This window comes from Cryptomeria japonica, chromosome 9, assembly GCF_030272615.1.
Source record: "Cryptomeria japonica chromosome 9, Sugi_1.0, whole genome shotgun sequence".
Classification (NCBI taxonomy): Eukaryota; Viridiplantae; Streptophyta; class Pinopsida; order Cupressales; family Cupressaceae; genus Cryptomeria; species Cryptomeria japonica.
Genome location: NC_081413.1, coordinates 527,851,071 through 527,876,531, shown reverse-complemented (window position 1 = coordinate 527,876,531; position 25,461 = coordinate 527,851,071). Strand labels below are relative to the sequence as shown.

The 25,461-nt window shown below is 38.8% G+C and overlaps 1 protein-coding gene across 6 annotated transcripts in view; it reads right to left on the bottom strand.

The window, feature by feature from the left end:
* Nucleotides 1-25,461, bottom strand: part of LOC131077051 (scarecrow-like protein 21) — a 35,598-nt gene that overhangs the window by 2,896 nt on the left and 7,241 nt on the right. The window lies entirely within an intron of this gene.

The following is a 25,461-nucleotide window of genomic DNA, read 5'->3' as shown; positions in this document are numbered from 1 at the left end:
TTGAGCTGAGAATGCAGGTCCAGTGTAAAGCTAGAATTAAAACATGCAATCCGGGACTGTGATTTCTATACCACACGCTTCATTGTGATTTAAATAAGCCTCTGACATTCTCACTGGAAGCCCTTCTGCTGATGGAAATTTTTCTGATGCATGTTTTGAACCTTTGAAGTTACCTAGATTCAAAATGTAAGGCCTAGGTCAAAGAATCCAATTTATCAACCAACATTTGGAGAGAAATATTGCAGTTAAGAATAAATATTTTAAGCATTGCATTTCAAGTTAAAATCCTGTTTCCAAACTGCTTGACTAAGGTAAAAAATATTTTTCTCTTCCCATCCTTGATGAAAGTATTTTTAAGAAAGGGGATCTGCAAGTTTGATAGATGTGGAACTCCAAATGAGGTGATTGGCTATCATCAAAGACTGTTTTCAGGAACTTGTTCCAAAAAATATTAAAGGAAAAGGTAGAGAGATTTTTTAGTTCAATGCCAAGCAAAACATCAATATTGTGATGGATACTCTCCTTGTGGAAGCCCACAAGGGAATTGTTGTTCTGCTTGCCTTGTTTACTACACTACCACCCACCATATTTGGAAATGTGCCTCATATGTTATCCAGATGGCATGATTGAGACAGTGCTGGAGTTTAATGGTCATAGATAGTGAGGATTGTAGGTTGTGAAGAATTAAAAGCAAATTGTTGACTCTTTGTCCCAATCAGTATGGTGATCTGATGGGAAGTTCTTCTTCAAGAACTGGTCTCAAGATGACTACAGACAATTTGGCAGGGAGAAAGATTAAATTTTCTAAAAAAGCTATATATCAATATGTGGTGCTTGATTATCTTCGCCTTTAGGCTTGTTCATCTGAGAGCTTCTACAATTGTCAATTCTTAGTTTTGTAAGAAATATGTATGGTGATTGTGGCAGGATCTCTGACTCGCTAAGTTCTCTTATAGCTTTGAGAAGTAAATGTGATTATTACTTTTGCGAGCTCCAAGAAGGATTATAGTATAATTTTGGATGACTGCCAATTCTATGCTTAGCTCCTTGTACTTAGAAATTATGTTTCGTCTATCATAGAAGCCTATTCAGAGATCCTGGTCTTCCTTTCTTGGTTGGAAGGGGTTAGTGCTGTATTGCAAGGCTACTTTTAAATTTTATATGTTGTATTTGTATGTTATATGTGGCTCTTTGCAAAATGATCCCAAATTCTGCATTTATGTCTCTTAAATTTCTTAACAGGTTGTGAACATCTTAGGGGAATTTTATTGTGGATAGAGATAAAATAGAAGCTATGCATAATCTCTACAGACAAGTCTAAAATTCTCCAACCCGTCATGTCTCACTGATTTGTTCTCCCACTGATTAGAAAGAGAACTTCCAACTTTTTTCCTCTATTAACAGATGAAAAGCAGCTTCCTTATACTACAACTGTAACATATTAAGAATTCTGGAAACAAGGATATCTCTAATAATTCTAATACAGTTCAACTTGGCAATCCACTAAAGTAAAATGCAGTTGAATCAGCAACACAGATTCCAAGAAAATCCAACAATACCAGGTTTTCTTATTGTCTTTGCTTGTTGCTCAAAAAAACTGAAAACAAAAGTACGAGAAGAGTTTAAAAAAATATCTTGAATGTAATTGTTGCTAGAAAATGAATGTGAAGATGGACAGGCACCTAAACTTGGAATTAAAATCTACACTTGTAAAATAGGGCACAATTGTGAGCCACATTTTGTGTCCTTCGGACTTCCTACTATAGGTAAGACCAAGAAGGCAACTAATTAAATCAATCTCCTAAAATGAAGTCTTGTTTGGTACTATTTTTTAAGAGTATACTGCCTGGTAGGTAAAGGTCAAATCAAGCCGATCTCCAACACAAATATCAAATATATCATGTGTCCAGCACTATATTGTTAGGACTAGGGGACTAGATGGTGTTGTACACCTTGCAGTCCTAGTTTCGGTTGCAGTTATTTAATATTTTGTAATATTGCAAATAATGTGCCAACATGGAAAAAAGCAACCCACTTGGATTAAATCTTGAGATTTTGTAGATAGCATTCTCTCCACCATATGTCATTGACCTTATGATTGTTGTACGTAGTTATTGAAGAGGAGGTTACTACATGGACTACAACTAGCATTTTTTATCAATTGACAATTATTTATTGCCATGCACTAACGTAATTATTGTCTCGTGTTGGAGCACTTGGGAGTTACACTTGGACCCCTTGGTCATATGGGTCAAACTAGACAATCGGAAGTTGCATTCATTCTCCATCCCCTTAGCGCCTGACCCCCTCTCACAAGGTAGACATCAAGAGGATAATAATGCAGATTGTCATATTCTTTTTATCATCCTCTTATCTCTTTTATCCAGTAAATGGTTTGAATTTTAAAATTTTCCTTGCTGTCCTCAACAAGACCAAGGGTTTCAACAACAAAACCAATGCTAGCAAGAAATCTAGTAACACAAACTGGAGTTTTGAGCCCCAATGAATTTATGGTGTTGTAGTCTTACACCCCAGACTGGGTCCTATTAAGGAAGACAGGGAATCAGATCTGGACAATTGATTGCTTAGTTAACAGGATATAAAGAACACACAAAATACATAGGATTGAGGCCCAATATTACTTGTATTGATTGTATTCATTTAGCATATCACATACACCCTTATATCACCTCATACATTCATATTACATGTCCCCTTTCACCTATTGTATCTTTCCTTATGCCTTCAATATATTTCCCTATATTGACCTTACTACTGGTGATTGTATCTTACAATATATTTATATCTACAAAATGAGATGTAACCCATACATAATACCCCTAGCCTACATGATATGTTCCAACTCTTATGGTCTACGGCCTTGATGTGGCAAGATGTTGTGTGATCTCCGGATGTCTACCTATTGTAGCTTCCCTACCAATAGATGCCATCCTCGCCATCTTAACTACCTATAGAAGACTATATAAATGATCATATAACTTAATTAAGATTTATGCTGGCCAGTCAACTATCTTTCCAAACTATTGGCCTAAATGCACCCCAACAAATAGTAGGGGCCCTCTCACCCAAGAATTCAACAAGGTGGTGTTGACGTGTTTTTTATGACTACGTCAAACACACAATAAAGTTACCAACGGTCACCTTACTCTCTCTTGATCAAAGTGCAATTGCATGCTAAGATTGCAGGAAGTTCAAACAATCGACTCCAAGGTTCCTTTATGCTACGTACGTGACTCGATTGGCTGATGTGATTGCCGGTATTCCAAGGGGCCTTACGTTTGGATCATTCTTTCACTTCTTTGATGTGGCTGGAACTCCATCATCGGATATGGCAATTTTGCGATGCTTCTGCTTCGAAAGAACTAAAATAAACAGAAAATAAAGGGGAAAGGGTTTAGAAGGATCTAAATCTACTCCTAAGGGCAATGATATCAATGGATAGTGTTCTGGTGGGCAAATTCCAAATAAACCAAGCTCTGCTTCGCCAAGATTAACTACAACTCCGCAAGAACCGGTGCAAACTTCTGAGGATGTTGAGTGATTTTCACATTGAGAAAGTGCATTTGAATACCCAACACGGCGCAATCCAAATGACTATTCACAATTGAACTTAGCATAAATTTGGGGGTCCAGGCTAACTTTACACTACATCTTATAATCAACAAGATGCAAAAAGTATGAACCATGGAAATTCATCAAACACCATTACATTCTTCATTGAAATCAAAGCACTTTATTTGACAACTGAGAAAATAAAATTCTACTCTAAGTGAGGAAGGTGAAACCACGCAAGCTTTGAAAAAATAACTTAAGTGGACGCCATCAAAGAACAATGTTTCACTGTTATTATCTCAAAACTTATCACATCAATTTCATACAAGTCTCCCCCCCCTTTACAAATGATGGGGGTCACCCCCTTTATATAGGCCCCAGGTTGTGATTACATGCAACACCCTAATTAGGGTTTTCCCTAAAAGATTCCCCACACATGATGCAACAACGTGGGAATCAACAATTAATAACCCACCATGCCCTTATACAATTAATTCAAAAGTACCCAAAATAACATCCATTTGTGCATTAAATGCACCATCTTTACCAAATTCGCCCACATGCACTAAATGTTCTACATGCAAAATTGCCATGTTGTCATAAGTGTCCACCTTTCTTGCATGCGACGACAACATGCAAAAGATGCTCCACCACCCCGCCATGCATTGACTTAGCTGCCCCTTGGTCAAACATTCCAGCAATGAATGTGCCACCATGAAACCATAAATGCACCATCATCTCTTGGACGTGACGACCGCATGCAAAAGGAATCTGCCATTAATTCAATATGTGCTGACCTGGCTGCCACTTGGCGAGAAACCCTTGGAGAGAGAAAACTTTAGGAGAGAGAATCTTTGACTCTATAAGCATTTTCTTGAAGTTTTTTCAACTTTCCTTGCTTTGGAAGAGATTTTCAACAATTTTCCACCATCTCCAATTTTTTAGGAATTTTCCCAAATTAGGGTTTTGGGGTCCAGGCGAGAGAAAATTCTCCCACGAATCCAAATCTGCAAAAAAATTGAAATTCAAACGAGATTTGGCATCTAAAAATGGATTTTTCTAAAAATTTCTTGAGGGTAATTTCTTGTTCTTCAATCCATCCTTAACCCTCAATTTTCCCTTTGCCTTGGAAAATTTCTTGAATTCTTGACCTCGGTGTGGATTTTACTGTGTGAAGGAATTTGTTCAATTTTTCATTTCTTCCATGCCTTAGTCATTTCAATACTTCTCCTTGACCAGGGCGCTAAATCCACATTGCTAAGGAAATTTCAACTTTGTGCATTTTCCATGGGACCCTCAGTTTGGCGCCCTGACTTCTCTTTGGGCGCTATTTCACCCTAGCCAAGGAAATTCCATTTTCTCTAGTTTTCCATGCCTTGCTCTATCTGGTACCCCATCCACCTCTTGGGCGCTAAAACACACATGCCAAGGATTTTCATGATTTTCCATCTTTCCAAGAGGACCCCTGTTTGGTGCCCTAACATCTTCCTTAGGCAGAATTTCACATTGGTGAAGGAATTTGACATTTTTCACACTTTCCAAGACACCTTGTTTTTGGCATCCTGACTCTGACTATGGTGCATTTTGCACTAATCAAGGAATTTCACTATCTTTTCTCTTTCCTTCACCTCCCTTGTTTGGCACCTCTCCAAGACTTTGGGCGCTAAATGCATATTGGCAAGGAATTCATCAATTTGCATGCTTTCCATGCCTTGCCTCATTTGGCGCCTTGGTCCTACGTTGGGCGCTATTCTTCAAGCAGCAAGGAATTCATCAATGTTTGACTTCTCCATGATCCCTCTCTCCTAGTGCCCCTCCATCTTCATGGGCGCATTTTTACCTTGGCCAAGGAAATCACATTTTTCTTGTTTTCCATGATAACTCCCTCCTAGCGCCCAACTGACTCCTAGGGCGCTATCCTTCACTAGGTGTGGAATTTTACGCTTTGAGAGCTTTCCTTGCCTCCACGGATTTGGCGCCTACTTCTGGCTTTGGGCGCCATCTTCACTCTATCTTGGAATTTGATCCTTTCTTACCCAAACTTAGTCGATGTTGGCCATTTTCGGATCAGGATGTCATTTGTGGACTTGAAATGATTTCTCAAACGTAGATGATTTTGATGTTTCCAGATTAGCATGCTACTTCAGGAATGGAGATGAACTTTCCAAACTTAGACGATTTTACGATTTCCACTTCTGGATTGGTTCACCATACTTAGCCATTTTTGCCCCAACATGTCTACTTTCTGACTCTTTTGGATTTAGAGATGATCATGAATGTTCCATCTTCATCGTTTGCCTATGAGGACCTGTCACAAATGAACTTTCCAAAAATAGAAACTTTTTCAGAATGTCAGAGTTAGAGCCCAAAACACGACGCAAGATGACATACTATAAATAGAAACTTACTAAAAATAGTAAGTTTGATTTTTGGCAAAATGAAAACATTCCGGGACAATAAAATATTTAAAAAATAGGAACTTTCTTATAATAAAAGTTGCTCCGATTTCATTCAAATTTTACTAGGAGGTACCTTGAAGGGTCCTGATTCCAGAAACCCCTAAAATTTAGGACTGAAGGCAGAAACCCTAAAACTGACAAAACGAGCCCTAGACAACCAAATTCGCTCAAACGAAAAGCAAACTTGGCCAACTTAACCCCCAAACACTTGCAAAGTAGAGACACCGAAGAGATTGCCACCAAAAGACCCCAAAAACCAAAACAAAAGACTGAGAGGACCTAAAAAGTAGGGGGTCCCCATTTGCAATGGGGCGATGTGTGAAAACGTCACAACAGGTGGGTGGGATACGAGAAGCCCCTTCTATGTCCCCCCACCCCAACAAGAATTGAATAAAGGGCCGATGCAAAAGAAAGAATAAGAAGTAGCCAACCCATTTCCAAAGATGTTATAGCTCCAAATGCAAATGCCTACTCCTTTTTCTCCTCTCTAGGCAAACCCCCACCACTTACTATCTATTTCATGCTTATAGGTTTTGTATGGGCTTGGGTGGTGTAGGTTCAAGGGAGAGGTGGAATTCTTCCCAAAACCATAGCTCGAGAACCCCCTATAGAGCTATACCCACTACCCCTCAGTAATGGCTATTTGATCTTCCAGGAAAGCCTGCCTTTTGGAAGTTCTTGAGCCCGATACAATTATCTCCTCCCCTTGGCAACAACAATGAGGGAAAAGTGAGAGGGGGGAGGGGTGAATTAGTTTTCACCTGATCTACAAACTTAACCACAAAAACAGATCTGATAAACTGCAGCAATAACAAAGATAATCAAGTAGATAGCACAACACACAACACCAAGATTTTGACGTGGAAAACCCGATTAAGGGAAAAACCACGGTGGGAACCTACCCACATTAAGATGATACTCTTGTTGTTTTGTAACTAGTTTGGAAAATATTTATAATAGATTCGAATTGCCAAAGGCAACATTCGAATCCATTAGGATTAAATAGGGTTGAGCCCTATCTCAATCTAAGATGTAAAACAAACAGGGTTGGGCCCTATTCCAATGTTGTTCGGATCATTATAGTGTTGGGCCCTACTTCCCTTATATTCCTAACATATAATGTTCAAAACGCATGGACCTATTTGCCAAACGTGTGGGCTAACGTGTGGACCCATCCTCATTATGTGGCGTGTGAATTAAAGTGAGTTTAGGCGCCAAAATGTATTGGGCCGACCGTATATGCATTCCCTCTACCTTGTATAAATACAGATTCATTTTGGAAGGAAACTATTAAAAAAGCAAGTTCACAAAATACCTCTGCTCCAAAAGTGTGATTCAGATCTGCTCTAGGTGCGAAATCTCCAGCTGTGCAAATTATCCTTGAAGGTCTGCAAACTCAGTTAGGAGGACGGTGAATTGTCATTGTATGGTGCGAATTACATCTGCTGGGTGAAATCCATCTACTGTGCATCTATTGTATGAAGACAGTGAACATCATTGATGGGCAGCGCAACATATCATCATAGAAGCACAGTGAACCATCATCAAAGGAAAGCGAATTCATTGATTTCCTTGCATCCGAAGGACTGAGATAAGTCGGTTCTATCTATTGTCATTGTGCCCTAACTGGGTCAGACTTGTAACTATAATTTCTATCTATTATAATCAGATCTGAAGATCTGTTGTTGCTGGGTTTTTCCTCCAAGGGGGAGGTTTTCCCAGGGTAGTCTTGTGTTGTGTGCATCTCTATTTATGTGCTTTTTTTTTGTTACTGTACATTATCTACTTCTGCACCTATATGTTAAGCGATTGCAAATCTGATTACTAAAATCTAACAACTCTGCAGTAGTATGTGAAAATATTACAATGGGGAATGCACATGCATTCAGGCATAGTGCCTAGAGCTCACTGCTCAAAAGATAAAGACCCAAAAGGCTACAACCCTCAGGGAAGTCTCACTGACTTACAACAAGATTCAGACTACAATCCGAAAGGAATGAACTGAAAGAATAGCATCTCCAAAAGCCTGATTACAATTCCGGTTAAGCACATTGTCTGCTCTGCAACACCAATCTCTGCTCAATCACAATGTCGAAGGATGAATCACTTGTTCGCACATGTACCACTCTCTGATAATGCAGACACAACACTGATACCTAAATTACATGACAATATCACCTATTTATACAATTCATCAACCTTGACAACAAAGTCGGCTAAATCCTTAACTCACAATTACAAAATTACATCACATGATACAAGGATCGACCACCAGACCAATATAATGACATTCATGACATAACATGGGCCTAAATCAAATTCCCAAATGCTCATCACCACCGGAAATCACGCCAAGACCAACCGCAACACACTACACCACCAGGAAAACCGCATAACACAAAGAACATCACCGGTTCAGCAAAATCACCAACAACTCGCACAACGATCAATGTGGATCATCAAAACAAATAGGACACAATTAGGAAACACCCGCAAGCACGTTAGAATCATCAACAACAACTGCACCAACACCACTTATCAAACCTCCATCGATCAACATCTAAACCTCAAGAATATTCAAACAGCAGCAACTGTCACGAAGAAAAGATAACTTGTGGAGCACCAAATCACGAACCATCTAAAATGAAGATACACAAGACCATCCCAAATAATATCCCAAAATCTCAAATCAAGATCTTATCACAAGGGAATATACAGGAGGAAATACTGAACTCTGCAAAGCACTGATTAGATAAACAAACTGCAAAACCAGATCATATGATATGATCAATTAAGCTTTTCGGAACACCAAAACCAATACAGATGAATATAATGATACTAGAAATACTCCATACACCAAACCATAAACCCAATAAATCAATCTGCAATCACCCGAACAAAAGATCACAGGAATATGTTGACATCAATGACAACAACATATCCTAGCAACAGCAATGTCCAAAACCTCCCTCCCACCATGAATTTCCTTCTGATGTGATTGCATCCTACCCACACTACCCCATCTAAGTTCAATCAATCCACCACATGATTTGTTCCTATCATCAAATTCGAGTGATTTATCCACCCAACCAACTGTTTCCCCGATCGTAGGGGCTCAGTAGTGGCATAGTAACCGAGATTGGGCTGAATAATGATGGGAGTGGAATGATGATTGATGGTGGGTCTATTTGCCTGAGGTTGCAATAGAAGGGTTGATGCTTGACCTACAAAAGCAAGGGGTGGACTCAAGGCTCAATGCTCCACTCAAGCCTTTTATCCCCATCCCTTGCTCTAGATCTCCATACCTTAATCTGGATCCCCAATGATGACACTTAGCCATCAAGCCTTCAAGGCCAAGAGTGAAGCTCCATTGCCCAGCTGAAAACCATCTAGAACCACATCGCCCCATCGCAAATGGGGACCCCCTATTTTTGCTTTTTAGGATTTTGTCCGAGCTCTGCAGTTTCATAAATCCATTTTCCCTGAGAGTTTTGAGTTAAGAGTTTTGAAGTCATCCCAAGCCAAATTGAGAAATCATGCTCAGATTTGTGTTTGAACGTTGTCAAAGTGCTTAGAAGGTCTGAAGGATGAGGATTGCAATTGCTTTGGGTCATTTCTGACAACTTTCTATTTTTTGGAATTTCTGCTTTTTTGCTTTTTTCTAAATTTAGAAAGTTTTGTTTTCGGCACTTTGGGCCCAATTCGGGAAGCATCTTCTTTGTCTTTCTTTTTGTTTGTTTTTTGCTTTTTGCTTTTTTCTACTTTTTTGAAAGTAGGATTAGGGTTTTGTTCCTCAGGTCATTTCATCACTACCCATGTTGTCAAAATTGAAAAATTTGGTCTCTATGTAAAAAGTAGGGTAAAAGCCCTAATTAGGGTTTTGTTCCAGAAGATCAGTCCTTAAGCCATATGATCACTACCCATGTTGTCAGAATTGAAAAATTTGGTCTCTAAGTGTACAAAGCAAGGTAAAAACCCTAATTAGGGTTTGTTCCAGAAGATCACTCCTTAAGCCATATGATTAGTGCCTATGTCCTCAAAATTGAAAAATTATGTCTCTAAGTGCAAAACAGAAACCCTAATTAGGGTTTTGTTCCAAATAATCTAGTATTGATATGGCAGATCAAAGTTTGACATAGCAGGTTATAACAGCAGCATGGAAGATCAAAATTCATGGTATAAAGGTCAAAATTCGCTCAAGGCAAAGAAAGTTGGTTGTCCATCAAAACATATCCAGTCTCTCCTAAAATCTGCCATGTCCAAGAGGAAAGATGGCCAACAATGTCTAAAGTCCGCCTTGTCTAGAAGATTGGAAGTTGGCATGGCAAAGAGAAGATGAACTCCCCCCAAGCATACATGTCCAAGCATCTTTCAACTCTGCCTAGCCAAGGAAAGAAGTTGGCAAGTAATCATCAAACTCCTACCTTCGGTTAAGGAACCCATGGCGAGAGTTAAGCAAACTCCTACTTGATAATAAGTCAGCAACAAGAGAGATCTTGCAAACAAGTATTTAAGTTTGCCTAAGTTGGAATAAGGAATAAAGCAGCATGTCTAATAAGCTTCAAAGTCCGCCAAGACATGGCAAGCATCATGCCAACTCAGCCCTATCCAAGAGGCTTCAAAGTCCATCTAGCAAAGAAATAAAGCAGCATGTCTAATAAGCTTCAAAGTCCACCCTACCTTGGCATTTGAAAGCATGTCTAAAAGGCATCAAAGTCCGACCTAAAGAAAGCATGTCTAAAAGGCATCAAAGTCCAACCTAAAGAAAGCATGATAAAAGCATAAGGATGGCGTGGCACTAAAGCACTAAAGTTTGTCAAGCAAGTAAAGCAAGAAGAAAGCGCAGCAAGTAAATAAAGATTAAAACAAAGGAAAGTTTACTTGGCAAAGCACACTCCAAAGTCCACCAAGTGCAAGGAAGAAAGCAAAATAAAAGAATGTCCAAGAACATGTAGACTCCACCCAAGTAGATGAAAAGAAAACTTGGCAAAGGTTTGAAACGTAAAAGCCAAAACAAAGTTGGCAAGAGATCTTCCAACTCCGCCCAGCACTAGTTAGCATGTCTAAACATCTTCAAACTCCGCCATGAAGACATAAGGAAGGGAAAGAATATTAAAGCGAGAAAAGTTTGAAAGGAAAGATGTCCAAGCAATGTCAAACTCCGATCTGCACCATTGGATTCATTATCTTTCTTCCGTTGGTTCTGGTACCGCTTTCTCCACGAATTCGTTTAATTCGTTTTCCTCCAAGGCAAGCATAACTCTAAACTTCCAAGAGACGAAGCTTGATGCACCCTCAAGTCTGACTTCAACTTTAAGTCCATTCACCATCTTGACATTGATAGATGTAATCAAACTCGAAGGCAATAATGGAGGATAACCCTGCTTCTATGAATCTGATCTAATCTTTTCTTAAGCCTGCTCTGATACCATGTTAAAATTTTTAGTGATCAGATTAGATAGACAGTAAATCAAATACAAATTCACAGAATATACCCTGGGAAAACCTTCCTCTTGAAGGTGAAAAACCCAGCAATGAATATGTTTTTATTATCTCAGTTATGTCAAGAGACTTTACAATGATTTTGCTTCACACTTGAAGCTATATATGTGAGTGGCAACAATACACTATAGAGAATATACAATCTGCTTATACAGTTGATTCTCAAACTGCTGTAGATAGTCTTCTATTTGCTGTAGATGAATGTGCACCAACTGCTGTAGAATCTCTCAAACTGCTGTAGATAAACTTGATAGAGATACACTCAATATGAATCGATCTCAAGACGTGCAGGCTACTGTCTGAGTTTCCACGATCTGTTGTGTGTATGAGAACTGCAGTATGTATTCAAACTGCTGTGTATAACATTCGAACTTGCTGTAGGTTATATGTGAACTGCTGAAGATGTTATATGCGAACTGCTGAAGATGTGTATGTCAATCTAAGGAGTGAAGACACGATCATTATATATATCTGCCGATGGATAATAGTCTCCAAGAGTCGGCTCCTTTCAAGGAGACACGACTTCACATAGAGGTGCCGCACCCTTCTAATAAGACATGGCGGACTTTCACCATAAGTCGGCCACTTAACAAACATTTAATCAAGGCCCAATCGGTTATACACATACCGATTTAAATAATGTTAGTTTGCTTATTAATCATGCATATAAGAATTAAATGAATAGTGTATAAAGCATGGTGACAGTAAATAATCGGTTTACCAAGTATGTAAGGCCGATAGGCCATTCACATATTTGGTCTCAGTTAGTCGGCCTGTAGGAGTTATTCGGCCTGTAGGATTACTACCGACGCTATATATATTATCAACAAAAGGGACAAAAGCAAATAAAGCAAAGCATCCAAGTGGACATGGAGTTCGCTAGGCACAAGGCATGAAAGAAATAAAACACAAGACAAAGCAATAAGTTCGACATGTCTTAACACCATCAAAGTCTGCCCTCCTAAAACATGGATAAAAGCAAATCCAAGTTCGCCTAGACATGAAGGAGTAAAGCAAAAATTGAAGCATGTCAAAGTATACTTGAAATCCGCCATGTCCAAGCTTCTTCCAAGTCCGCCAAGCATAAGAAGACAATGTCTGAGCTTCTTCAAACCCCGCCCATACACAAAAAGATTGGCAAATGAGCATCAAACTCCGATCTGCAGTGAAGGGGAATATCCTAAGGTCAAGTAAACTCCGCCCATGAGTAAGGATGGATAAACTTGTGTAAACTCCACCCAGCCAAGTATGAAAGAATAAAAGCATGGTAAAAGAACCTTGAACTCCGCCTTGTCTAAGAAGACTCCAAGTCCACTACAAGGAGAAGGATAAAAACAAACAAGGAATAAAGCGAAGCATATCTAATGAATTCCAAGGGTTTGAAAGATAAAAGGAAATATGTCTAAAGATTTTCCAAGTCCACCTAGACATGATGGGATAAAGCAACATATCCAAGAACATGTGAAGTGCGCCTAGGCATGGAAAAGGATTAAAGCTAAGCAAAGGTGGCTAGACAAAGTTGCAAGAAAAGAAAAAATTAAAACAAGAAAGATTAAAGCACATCTAAAGGCATGGCTTAAGATGATCCAAGTCCGCCTTGGCTAAAGATCTTCCAAGTCCGAAGTAGACAAGGAGAAAGGTTGGCAAGACATGATCAAAGTTTGCCCTCTCTAGCAAGACATTGACAATGAAAACATGAAAAGTTCGCCTAAGGAAATTAAAATTTCCCAGGGTAGATTGTCCAAGCACCTTGAAAGTTTGATCAAATACAAGTTGGTGAAATGAATTACACCAAGATGGATGGACACTGACCAAGTTAGCCTAGGCATAAATGGAATATGTGAAGATGCCTAAGTAAGCTAGACATGAAAATTCGCCCAAGACTTGGAGATTAGACATGACAATGATCAACTTGCCATGGCGAAAGACAAAAAATTGGCTAAAGGAAAAATAATTGACAAAAAAATTGCTCATGAAATCAAGGGTCAATCAACACTTAGAAAGATTTTTGAAAATTCAAGAATTTTGGAATTTGGAAGAAAGATCTAGAAGATTCCTTGCTTTTTTGGAATTTTAGAGAAATAAAACTTTCCATTTTGGAAAGATTTAAAACATAAAAACACAAAAAAATAATTAAAAATTAGAAAAAAAAAAGGCAAAGATGAAGCTTCTAAGTTTAAAATCCTTTTTAACTCTATATATTTTCAACCAGTCACTTTCAAATTCATTATTCAGGTTGGAAATTTGGAGAGCAATTGAGAAGAAGTTTTCTCTCAAATTTTGTAGAGAATTAATTTTGAAGTGAAATTTTCAAGAATCAAAATTTTCTAAGTGTTGGGAAGATAAAACAAGTGCTTTTTTCTGATTTTAAGACAGAATTTTCAGAATTAAAGGTGAATTTCAGTCACAAAGTGTAATGCCCCTCCCTTGTTCAGACATTATTTCCCTTTTTGGTTAGACTTTTGTGGACCTTTTTAGTTTCATATGTGGTTGGATGATACTCTTTTGTTATGATGACTCTAATCAGGATACCATGATATGTTGTTTTAGATTTGATAAATGTTGGTTATGCATTATGTCTTCATGGATGTTTTGATGTTAGAATGTATTTACGAATATTGATTATGGATGTTAGATGTTAATCTTTTCCTCTAGGGTTTCTTGGCAGGGCGTTACACTTGGTATCAGAACACAAGTTCTAACACTGGGCACTCTGGGTTCACTCGATCCCATTTCGCTATCCTTGTTGCTTAAACCTTGCACGTGTGTTTCCCTTTTGGGTATCCTTGGCTTGTGATCTTAGACCCTTTCCTTTGGTGGTGAGTGTTTGTTTAGGAAGATGCCTGGTAGAGGTCGAGGTAGGGGTTGAGGTCGTGGTCGCATGGCCACTCGTCAAAACCCTTCTCCTCATGTTTCCCATGAGAATGATGGGGAAGAACAGCAGCATGTTGAGCATCAAAGTGAGCAGAGGAATGAGGGTCAGCATGGTGGTCAGCATAGCGGTCAGCATGGTGGGCAACAGGAGACTGAGGGGGTTTAGTTGCGTCAGTTGCTTCAAAAGGTTCTTGCCCATTTAGGCCCTAGACAGGGTAATGCCCAGCAAGAGGACTTACAACATGGGAAATCACACCAGTCTGAGCACATTGTTAGAGAGAGGGAGAGAGAGAGATCTCCTAGGAGGAGGGATGATGTGGTGGATCAGGAAGCCGTACTAGCAGGTCACATGAGGGACCTTCTGAGGTCCTGCCCTCCCACCTTTGATGGCTCAAGTAGTGGTCTAGATGCAGAAACCTGGTTGATAGATCTGGATAGGTGTTTTGCCATGCACCCGTATGGCAGCAACACCAAGGCGAGGTGCGCCATCATGCACCTTAGAGGATTTGCTTCTACATGGTGGCGATTGGAGGAACAGAAGATTAATGTGGATATAGCCTCCGTATCATGGGAGTTATTTATTGAGAGATTCATGACTCACTTTCTATCAGATCACTGGAGGCAGTGTCACGCTGATGAGTTCCATGAGTTGAGACAAATGGCGATGACAATGGAGCAGTATGAGCACAGATTCTTTGAGCTTAAACAGTATGCCGATATTGGTAATGATGAGGCGATGTTAGTCCAACACTTCATTAGGGGTTCGAATGCCCACATCAGTAGAGGAGTCTGAGTATTTGAGCCGAAAACCATGGAGATGGTTGTAGCAAAGGCTCGTTTGGTGGAACAGAATTTGACCTTGGCACTGGGTGGTCAAATAGGAGTTTAGATTGAGAGCGCACCACCCGCAGGATTTGGGGCTAGAGGTGGTCAGTCTCAGGCAACCAGTTCCTCTAGGAACTTCCAAACACCCGCTAAGGGTGGACACTAACAGTAGCAGCGACCCCCACAGAAACAAAAGGACTTTCAAGATCAACAAGGTGTTAGTTCTCAGTCGGAGAAGGATCGTAACTAGCAGTGAGCCAAACAGAATTTCTATAGTCAACCTGCTCAGAGTGCACCTTAGATTTCTAGTAGGGGCAACTAGCAACAGTCTTGTGCACCAACCGGAGATAGAGGGTTTGGTAGAGGTGGATGATTTTTGTGTGGGCAGTATGGTCACATAGCGGCTCATTGCCCTCAGAGATCTTCTCACGCAGCAGGTCAAAGACCTTTAGCCTAAGAGCCCACAGTAGGGGATGTAGGTAGATCCCATCAGGTGTTCACAGTGGTTGATGACCGCCAGGTAGATCATTAGAGGGCAGTCTGTGAGATCGCAGGCAGTCGACAGGTAGCTTTCTTTGGATCTCGTGCACATTCTGTAGTGTCAGGGGTTGACCCTCAGGGTTCGCACCATGGAGCAAGGGTCCTATGGGACCCAAATGATGACACCTCAGTTTCTTGGAAGGATGCGATATCTTTACCCGTACCTTTTTGTAGGCTTCCAGGAGTAAGCCTAGTTCGAGGGGGGGAGGATGTAATGCCCCTCCCTTGTTCAAACATTATTTCCCTTTTTAGTTGGACTTTTGTGGACCTTTTTAGTTTCATATGTGGTTGGATGATACTCTTTGCTATGATGACTCTGATCAAGATACTATGATATGTTGTTTTAGATTTGATAAATGTTGGTTATGCATTGTGTCTTCATGGATGTTTTGATGTTAGAATGTATTTATGAATATTGATTATGGATGTTAGACGTTAGTCTTTTCCTCTAGGGTTTCTTGGCAGGGCGTTACACAAAAAGAACTTTCAATGATCCAAAATCTGAATTTGACTGAATTCTTCTACCTTTCTGTCTTATTTCTCTTGAAATTCATCAATTTCTAGACCAAATTCTTCACTTTCAGTCTGCTTTTTCACAGAAATTTAGCTTTTTGACAAGCTGAAAGTGAAATTTTCAAGTAAAAGGGTCTGAAAATCAGAATTAAAATCAGCAAGTTGTCTTGAAAATAATATTATTTTTCATCCGTTTTGCAGGTTAATGACCACCAAAGGAGCACCTTCCAGAAAAGCACCAATGAAGTTTGTCAATAAAGGAGTGCAGCTAGAATCAAAGATCAAATCCAAGTGGAAGAACTTCACAGACACTGACCTTGGGCATGTGGATTTGGAAGAATTAAAAAAGAGAATGTACGGGCATGATGGATACCTACCGACACCTGTTGCTCGCCGGATGATGAGAAATGGCATCATCCAAGCAGCTGGATTTCGACCGGTTAAAGAATGTGCTAAGTTGATAGTTGAGCGTGCTATACACTACAACGCACAATCAAGAGAGATCATTGCACCTGATGGAAGGGTTTTAGATAATCTTTCAGAGTTAGCCATTCAAGAGACGTTTGGAATACCAAACTACAATAAAACCTCATACAAGACTAAAGAGGGTACCAAGAGGATTTATGATAACCAGTCTAAACTCTGTGCGGCAAATATTAACAAGTCATGGTTGGAAAAGAAAAGACCCCGAGGGAAAGTGCCAAAGAATCTGTTGCGCCCATACTTCAAAGAGGAATATGGTGATATCATCCTACTGCTGAATAGGGTAATGGGCGGCCCTCAGGGAGGGCCATTCAAGAAGTGGATGTACTATTTCATTGATGAAATTACCTCGGGGGTCAAGATGTTCAATTGGTCGTGCATAATCAGCAACAATCTTCATGAACAATTGATAAATATGGAGAAGACAAAGTCATTCTACATGAGCTCCTACATTATCTACTCATTGGCCAAAAAATTTAGATATTCCGGACTGATCTGCAAAGGCATAGTTGGCAATGGAGAAAATGAATTCAAGTCTTATGATTGTCACCCACAACTACAACTCAAGGAGAAAAGCCATTTCAAGCGAGTCAATGATGCATTCCTGATGTATATCACAAGGATACTACAAGGAGGAACTCATCAAAGGCTATCTCCTGAAGCCAAAAGTTTAATCAGCAAGTATGGATTCTGGTTATCCAGTTTCTGAAATTTACATACATAAGAGTTGAAGGTTTTGACGGTCATCCTTACCGACTTCCACTCTATCCAACTAACAGAATGGTCCTGCTAGAAGTTCTTAGGCAGCTGGAAACATATCAAGGCTTCAAAAGAGCAAGACAGAAGGCAGCAATTACCTTTCCATTCTTTATTGGAAATATGAAAGAGTCTTGTCCGACAGCACAAGCAGTTGAAAGTGCCAGGCTAGAAATGCAGTGGTGTTCTTTTACATTCTACCGATCCAGAGTTAATTATGATCCTCACAGCAATATTGGATCAGTGAATGGAGAAAGATTCAGACATAGAGTGGACATAGAGGATTTTTGGGCAAATGTTGCAGATGAATTTGACATCAGGAAAAAGTTATCATCTAGACTGCCAGTAAGCTTGATCAGAACAACTGAATGTTTCCTTCTGCCTGATCAGTTGGAAGACAATGAAGAATACACTCAGCCTAGCTTTGATGAGCATGCACCTCTTTCTCCTATCAAATGGTTAGAACCAGAGCATGCAAACTTGACCACCTAGATGCGACCAATTGTGAAATATTCCAAGTGGTGGATTGATCAGCAGAGTCATAGATTAAGACGGAGAAATATAACCTTGACTTATGACCTAATGGGTGAAGCAAAAGAATGTTCTTCAAATGCAGAGGCATCACAAAGTGTTAGGCTGATTGAAAGTGCTAAAAAGAAAGGTAAGGCAATTGTGAATGAAGAACCTGCTCAAAAGAAACAAAGGCTAGAACCATCTTGTTCTGTCGCATCAACAAACATAAATGACATATTGGCCATTGATGAGTCATTGGCAGGAATAGAAATTTCTTCCCCAATTCATGGAGAAAACGTAGAGTCGATCCATCAAGAAGATGAGCAGCCCCCGTCTCCTACTAGCACAGAAGTATTGGAGTCAGACAATGAAATGGATGTTGAGGAAGGAGAATTTCAATGAGGGATGATCTCCGCTCTTCAAGGTATCTCATGTGAAGAAGGCAACAAGGAAGTGGAAGGCATTAAGCAGCCCACTATTTTTTATTGGTTGAAGGAAAGATTAAAAGTAAAGACACAAGAAATATCAATTCTAGAAGAAGACGATATAGCAGATTTCTTGGCCAGATTAGAACAGGTTGCAGTAAAGAAGCCAGCCAAGAGGTTTTCCACCATCCAGAGAGATGAAACTGGCTGCCATACAGTGCAGGTTGTTGTGCCAAAAGTGGACAAGGCAAAAGAGGATATTGCTCCTCATGAATATGAAATCACTACAATCAATTTAGGACCAACTACCAAGAAGCGGGAGGCTGAAGACTTGGATAATTCAGTCGCTTCCATGAATGCAAGACTAGACAAAGAGGTAGGAAAGAAAAGGGAATACAAAAGAGAAGTTGAGCAACTAAGGGACTACATCCAGCACTTGACTAAGCCACTTAACCAAGCCAATCCAGAAGCTCCTCCACATTTGAATTCACAAGAGAGTCAAAAATTCTAAGCAAGAAGTAGTGACGACCAGAGAAACTGAAAAAATGGAGAGCACAAGTAAAGAGGCAGCCACATTTGTGGAAATGTTAGCATTAACATATGGACAAACCTCCTCTTTACTCTCCAAGATTGCAAGCATGGCAGAAGCATGGGCTGATCTTCAGGACATTCAAGAAAGAGTTATCCCTTGCCTTAGAGTGTTGAAAGGAATGTCAAAGAAAGACTTAATTGATGAAAATATAATTGAAGCAGGAGCAGCATATGATTTCAGCAATTGGCATTGGACATTGATTGTACGCAGTGAAGTCTTGGAGAAGGTGAAAGCTGATGCAGACAAAGCTGAAGAGCAAATAAAAGAAATCCAAGACAAGATTTTCCTTGTAGCTACAGAAATGCTTGAGAAAGAAACCATACGAGAGAAGGATATGCAACTGGAAAATCTAAAGAACAAGACACATAAAATCTTCCCCACTGGACCAATCCTGAAGCAGAATTTGTCTAAGACATCGAACCTCATGTCCATCAAAGATGCTTTCCAAAAGCAAGAACTAGATTGGGAAATCACTTTTGTTGTATGTGCAGATGATTTGGAAGGATTAGAATTCAAAGTTAGTGTGCTGCCACATGTCACAATGGAAGAGGTTGATCAGATTGTTTCCAAGTTCATTGAACATTTTGCCTCTCAACAGGAGAAGGGGGTGCAATCCTAAAAGATAGCACCTTGTGCCACTTGTCTTACATGTACTGGATATTAATTTTATTTTGGAAAACCCTAATCAGGGTTAGGTTGTCTTGATCTCGGCCATTCATTTGTTTTCAAAAACTCTATATAAACTCATTCTCTTATTTCATTTTAGTGTGGAGAGATTTATGAAATTGTTGTATAGAGCTACTTCAAGAATAATAAAAAGTTATCAGTATTGTTTTGAAGTCTTATTGTTATCAAGTGGTTGCATGGTTGCATATTTTCTTCAACACTTAGAATATATTTGCTTTGAGTAATTTGCTTTGAAGTTGTTAGATGAATGAAGGATTGATAGTTTAGATTGGTGAAACTTTTGCTCATACTTTCTTTGGATGGATGATTTTCATTCAATGTGCAAAGTTAGCCTGAGCTTTTGATGTGGATTCTTAACTTCTACTTTCAGTAATATTGTTCAATTGATTGGCATTATTCACAAGTGTGAAAATCTTGAGCACAACCTTAGAAGATTGCACATGCTTTGCGTAGTTGTCCTAAGTGTGGCGAAACAAAGTGTCGTTTATTGGTTTCACCCAGTCTACACCATCTCTTGAGTTCTTAGCAGTAGTTAGAATTCCTAAACCCTTATCCTTTTTATCTTTTTTTTTAAATCCCAAATCAGAAAATCCAAAAACAAAGAGCATTTATTGATAAATTCGCCTAAGTCCAACTTGTGAATGATACTAGTTGAAGCGTAAGTCCCTTTGTGTCTTACCAGCATATCACAACGCCCATTGAGTTTACCCACACGTCAAGACCTCACAAAAGAAACCTTGGAATCGCCATATGATCTCACAATCTTAGAATAAGCGGTGATTTTTCAAGAGAGGATAGAGTGTCATTGGACATTTTATTATGTGTTCGGTGAATGATAAAAGACACACCAACACCACTCACTAATGAATTACACCCCCCCCCCCCCACACACACACACAACTACCTTATAATGATAGGGGCCCTCCCACACGAGAAGATATAGTCAACTATACACATCTCAATACAATCAATGGACTAAGGGGATAGCATAGCCTCTCTTCAAAAGAGCATTGTCTTCAACACACATCAATTGTGGATGCTTTTACGCAAAATCTTCATTTCCCAAGTAGCATCTTTGGTTGGGGAATTCTTGATCATATAGTCTATGATCTTCGTCAATCACACCCTCTTAGTCTGTGTTTGAAGTGTCTCATCAATTTCCTAAATAATTCTACCCTCCTCACCAAGCTCTATTAGTTTAGTTAAAGTTGAAAAACTTTTTCGAATAACCTTCTTCAAGCAAGAAACATGGAAAAATGGATGTCTTTTTATTTTAATTTAGGTAACTCCAATTTGTATGTGACATTGTCAATCCTCTACAGAACCTTCTAAGGCCCATAATAATTACGTGCTAGCTTGTTATCCTTCCTCTATTGTTTCAAGGACGTATAATTATATGGCTGCAAGCGCACAAAGACCCCATCACCTACTTCAAAATTTCTTTAATTATGGTGCTAATCAACTCGTTGCTTTAATCTATTACATGCCACTGTCAATTCTCCTTGAGCCTAGAAAGTATTTATTGCTAGTGTTGAATGTGTTTTTCAACTATTCTAACCTTTGGGTGTGCTTGTAATGAAGAGGTCATTGATGGTGAATAGTACCCAGGTAGTGCCAAAAATGGGGAAATTTTGGAAGAAGTGTTATACGGCTTACCACTGTTCTATTAGTGGCAAACATTGCACCCATCTCTCCTACTCTAAAGAAAAACATAGGAGATAACTCTCCAAGCACTTGTTGACCACCTCAATTTGTCTGTCCGACTGGGGATGATATGACAAGCTCCAAGAAAGCTAAGTACTCAAACATGAAAATAATTCAATCCAAAAATTACTTCTTGATATAGGATCCTAATCACTTATTATGATTTTTGGAATCTCATGCAATTTTTGAATCATATCCATAAAGGATGTTGCTATAGTGCTTGCTATAAAGGGGTGTAACAAAGCACAAATATGTGCATATTTGATGAGTCGATCAACAACAACCATGATGAGATTTTTACCTTTAGACTTGGGTAAACCTACGATGAAATCCACAAACTCCTCCTCCCAACTTTTGCTAGGAATAGATAAGGGTTGTAGAAGACCTAGAGTCTTAATTGTCTTGAATTTAGTTTGTCGGTATATCATGCATTTTGCTACAAATTTTCAACATCATATTTAAGTCTACCCAAAAGAAATCTTTCTTGATAAGTCTCCACGAATCCAGAGCTTCACCTACTAGATAAGCATGTGCTTCTATCAAAACCTTAAACTTAAAGGTTGAGTTTTCACATAGGTACAACCTATCCTTGTATCATAATGCATTACCTTTCCTTGCCATTTTGTTTAGCACTTGAATTTTCATGGATTTTTCAATGAGTTTGAGTATCCATGCCCTCCTCCCATTCTTTATGTGCCTCATACACCCAATCTGCTTGCCTATGTCAATGGCATACAATAGTGACTCTATGGGTTCATCCCTCCTAAATAGAGCATCAACCACAACATTCTCCCTTTATTTATTATATATGATCTTAGATATCCCAACATCTTTGTGACCCATTTTTGTTGCTTTTCAGATGATAACGTATGCTCCAAGAAGTATTTGAGACTATAATCGTTTGTCTTCACCTTAAAGTGTCTACCACTAGAGGTCTCCATTGTTTGATTGCATGTAGGACAGCAACCATTTCCTTCTCATAAATTGGCTTCAACAAATTTTTACCTTTGAAATGGCAACTCTCAATGCTAGTTGTCTTTCCCCTTGCATGAGGATTTCTCTAATGCCATGTCCAAAGGTATCACATTCGACAATGAATGTTTAGAAAAATCTAGGGTAATTGGAACTAGAGTTGTGCACATAGCTTCCTCTGGCTTCTCAAATGCCCTAGTGGCTATCTCATCCCATTGGAAGGAATCCTCCTTGAACAAAGCTATGAGAATTTTGCCATACTGCCATTATTTTTTATAAAGTGGCAATAGGAACCAATAAGCCCTTAGAAACCATGTAAGCTCTCAAGGGTCCTAGGCATTTTCCATTCTACTATGGCTTTGATTTTATGTTAATCTTAAATACCTCATGTGAAACACTATTAACTTGGTATTCCACTTATTCAAGTCAAATAACACATTTGAATAGCTTTGCATAAAGCTAATGTTGTTCAAGAATGGTCAAATTTTGATTCACATGTTACAAATGTTCCTCCCAAGTTCTCCTATCTATTAAGATGACATCAAAAAACACCAAAACAAAATTAAAAGGTTTCCATACAAATGGCCTGAAGATAGAGTTCATCAAACTTTGAAAAGTAGATGATGTGTTTGTGAGACCAAAAGGCATCATCAAAAAATTCATGGTGGCCCTCATTTGATCCAAAAGTTTCCTTGTGTACCTCCTCATCACTTTTTTTGATTTGATAAAATTTGGTTAAATATATAGCACCATTACGCTCATCTAATAAATCACCAATTACAAGAATTGAAAATTTATCTTTTATGTGCTCTCTGTAATCTAGACACATCCGTCAAGTATTGTCTTTCTTGTACACCATTACCACTAGAGAGGAGTAAGCACTCCAACTATTCTTGATAATAGGTGCCTCTTAACATTTCTTGTACCATCTTCTTGATCTCACTTTTTTGTACATGTGGGTACCTATAGGGCCTAATCTCTTTTGGGAAGCAATCATTTTGGCATTATATCCAAAACCAGGTGACTATCTATAACTACTTGTAGATCTTGTCGTTTAGGGACCTTGGATTGATAGACTTCTAATGCAAACAAGTGGGACACGATCCCATTTGCTCCCTTGTTAGAAATCTTTTGCATTTGATGAGAGTTTACCATTTGTGGTCTTTGCATGCCTCATTTTGATTGTCCTTACCTCCAAGTGAAAATACACAATTAGCTCTTGGAAGTTCATCTTAGTTGTCCTCAATGTGGTACACCATTAACCCCCAACATAGTGACTATTGCACCCATGGAGATAGCAAACATGGGGCAATCAAGACTATATTATCCCATGGACAATTTAATGTTATGAAATTTTCCTAGACAATTAACTATGCCCCCATTTGCAATCATGAAACAAATTCTAGAGTTGGATAGATAAATAATCTAGACAAGCAACTAACTTCTTGATGATGAAGTTGTGAGTGCTTCTCGAGTCTATCAACATTGTTACTCTCTTTCTTCAAAAAAACCACTACCTTGAAAGCTTATTGGGTGCTAGTAACATAAATTGCATGACACGAAATGGTTGGTTGTGTATCTATTGATTCCTCATCTAGCTCATTGCCAAACTCTAATATTTCTTCTTCATCTTCTTCCTCACTTGGCCCTTCATTGTAGAACAATTTATTTTCAACATATTTATGTCCTCTACTATATTTCCTATTATAGTTAAAACATAACCCTTTTGCCCTTTTTTTCTTCAAATTGTTGAGGAATCAATCTAGTGGGTTGAGGGAATGGTTCTATTGAAAAGCTCTTCTCACTTATGCCACCAAACCCATACCTTCTAGGAACTAAACTTTTTTCCTCCACCTTGCATAGAAATAGGATTAAATATGTGTACCTTGTGTTGGATGTAGTCCTTGGTCCCACCAAGAAATAAGTCATTCAAGTTCTCCTCTATAATTGTCTTTACTGCAAGGATAGGTTCTAGAATTGCTAGATATAATCCTTGACTAGTCATGTTTGTCATAGTATAGCTAATTGGCTAAATTAGTTGTCTAACACTATTACTATAGTGTGACTTTAGCTCCTTTGTAAGAACTGAGTGACAATGAAAGCATCTTCCTTCCTTTGAACACATAACCATCGATACCAAATGAATTATTTTAGTTTTATATATAAGGAAAATGTTGTTACTTTTTTCTAATTTGTAATTTGATTTACATCAAAAAATCTACCCATTTGATTTATCCAAGTCATGGATCCTTGCCTTCAAACTTTTGCATATCCACCTTTGCTAGCAAGTTATGAGATTCCCTACAAGTACTAGCATTTGAATCCATATTGGTTAAACTAGACAATCCACCTTGTTTGCTTGAAACATCTTCTTGTGAGCCTGATTGATTTATGATATTGATAATTGACAATGTGTTATTGATGCCATATATATCTCCTTGCACATTAGCCAAATTTTCCTATATGATAGTTAATTTCCCTTTAATGTTGTGCATATCCTCCTCCATCTTTTCCCCACTTTGTCAATGGGGTGGGAGTTATAACCAAAGGCCCACCCAATCCAAACTCAAGTCAAAATCCTTTTTGTCAAGACTCTTTCTTAGTGTGTAGGAATTTTCAACCCTACCTCTAGTCTATGGTCCTGCCATGCTAAGGCTTGAGAGTTGTAATTTTTTTATTTTTTTTTACCAGACATAAAACAACTCCAAAAATGACTTCAGATCAAGACTATAAGAGGATCAATGTGACCTTGCTCAACCCTCCAAAAAAAATTTTATATAAATTGTTGTTTCGCAATCTTGGAAGTAAAGTACTCCCTTGGAATTGCGCAAAATGACCTCAAATCTCGACTGCAGCAGCTTCAATGCCCTTTATCAAACCTCCAAAAATCAGAAATATTTTTTGACAGATGGGAGAGATATGCACTTCACAATTCATTCTCCTAAATAAAACAAAATTGCCTTGTTTCTTGCCTTTTGAATGCCAAGATCATGCTCTAATACCACTTGTAATGAAATAACTTGCAAATAGAAGAAATCAACAG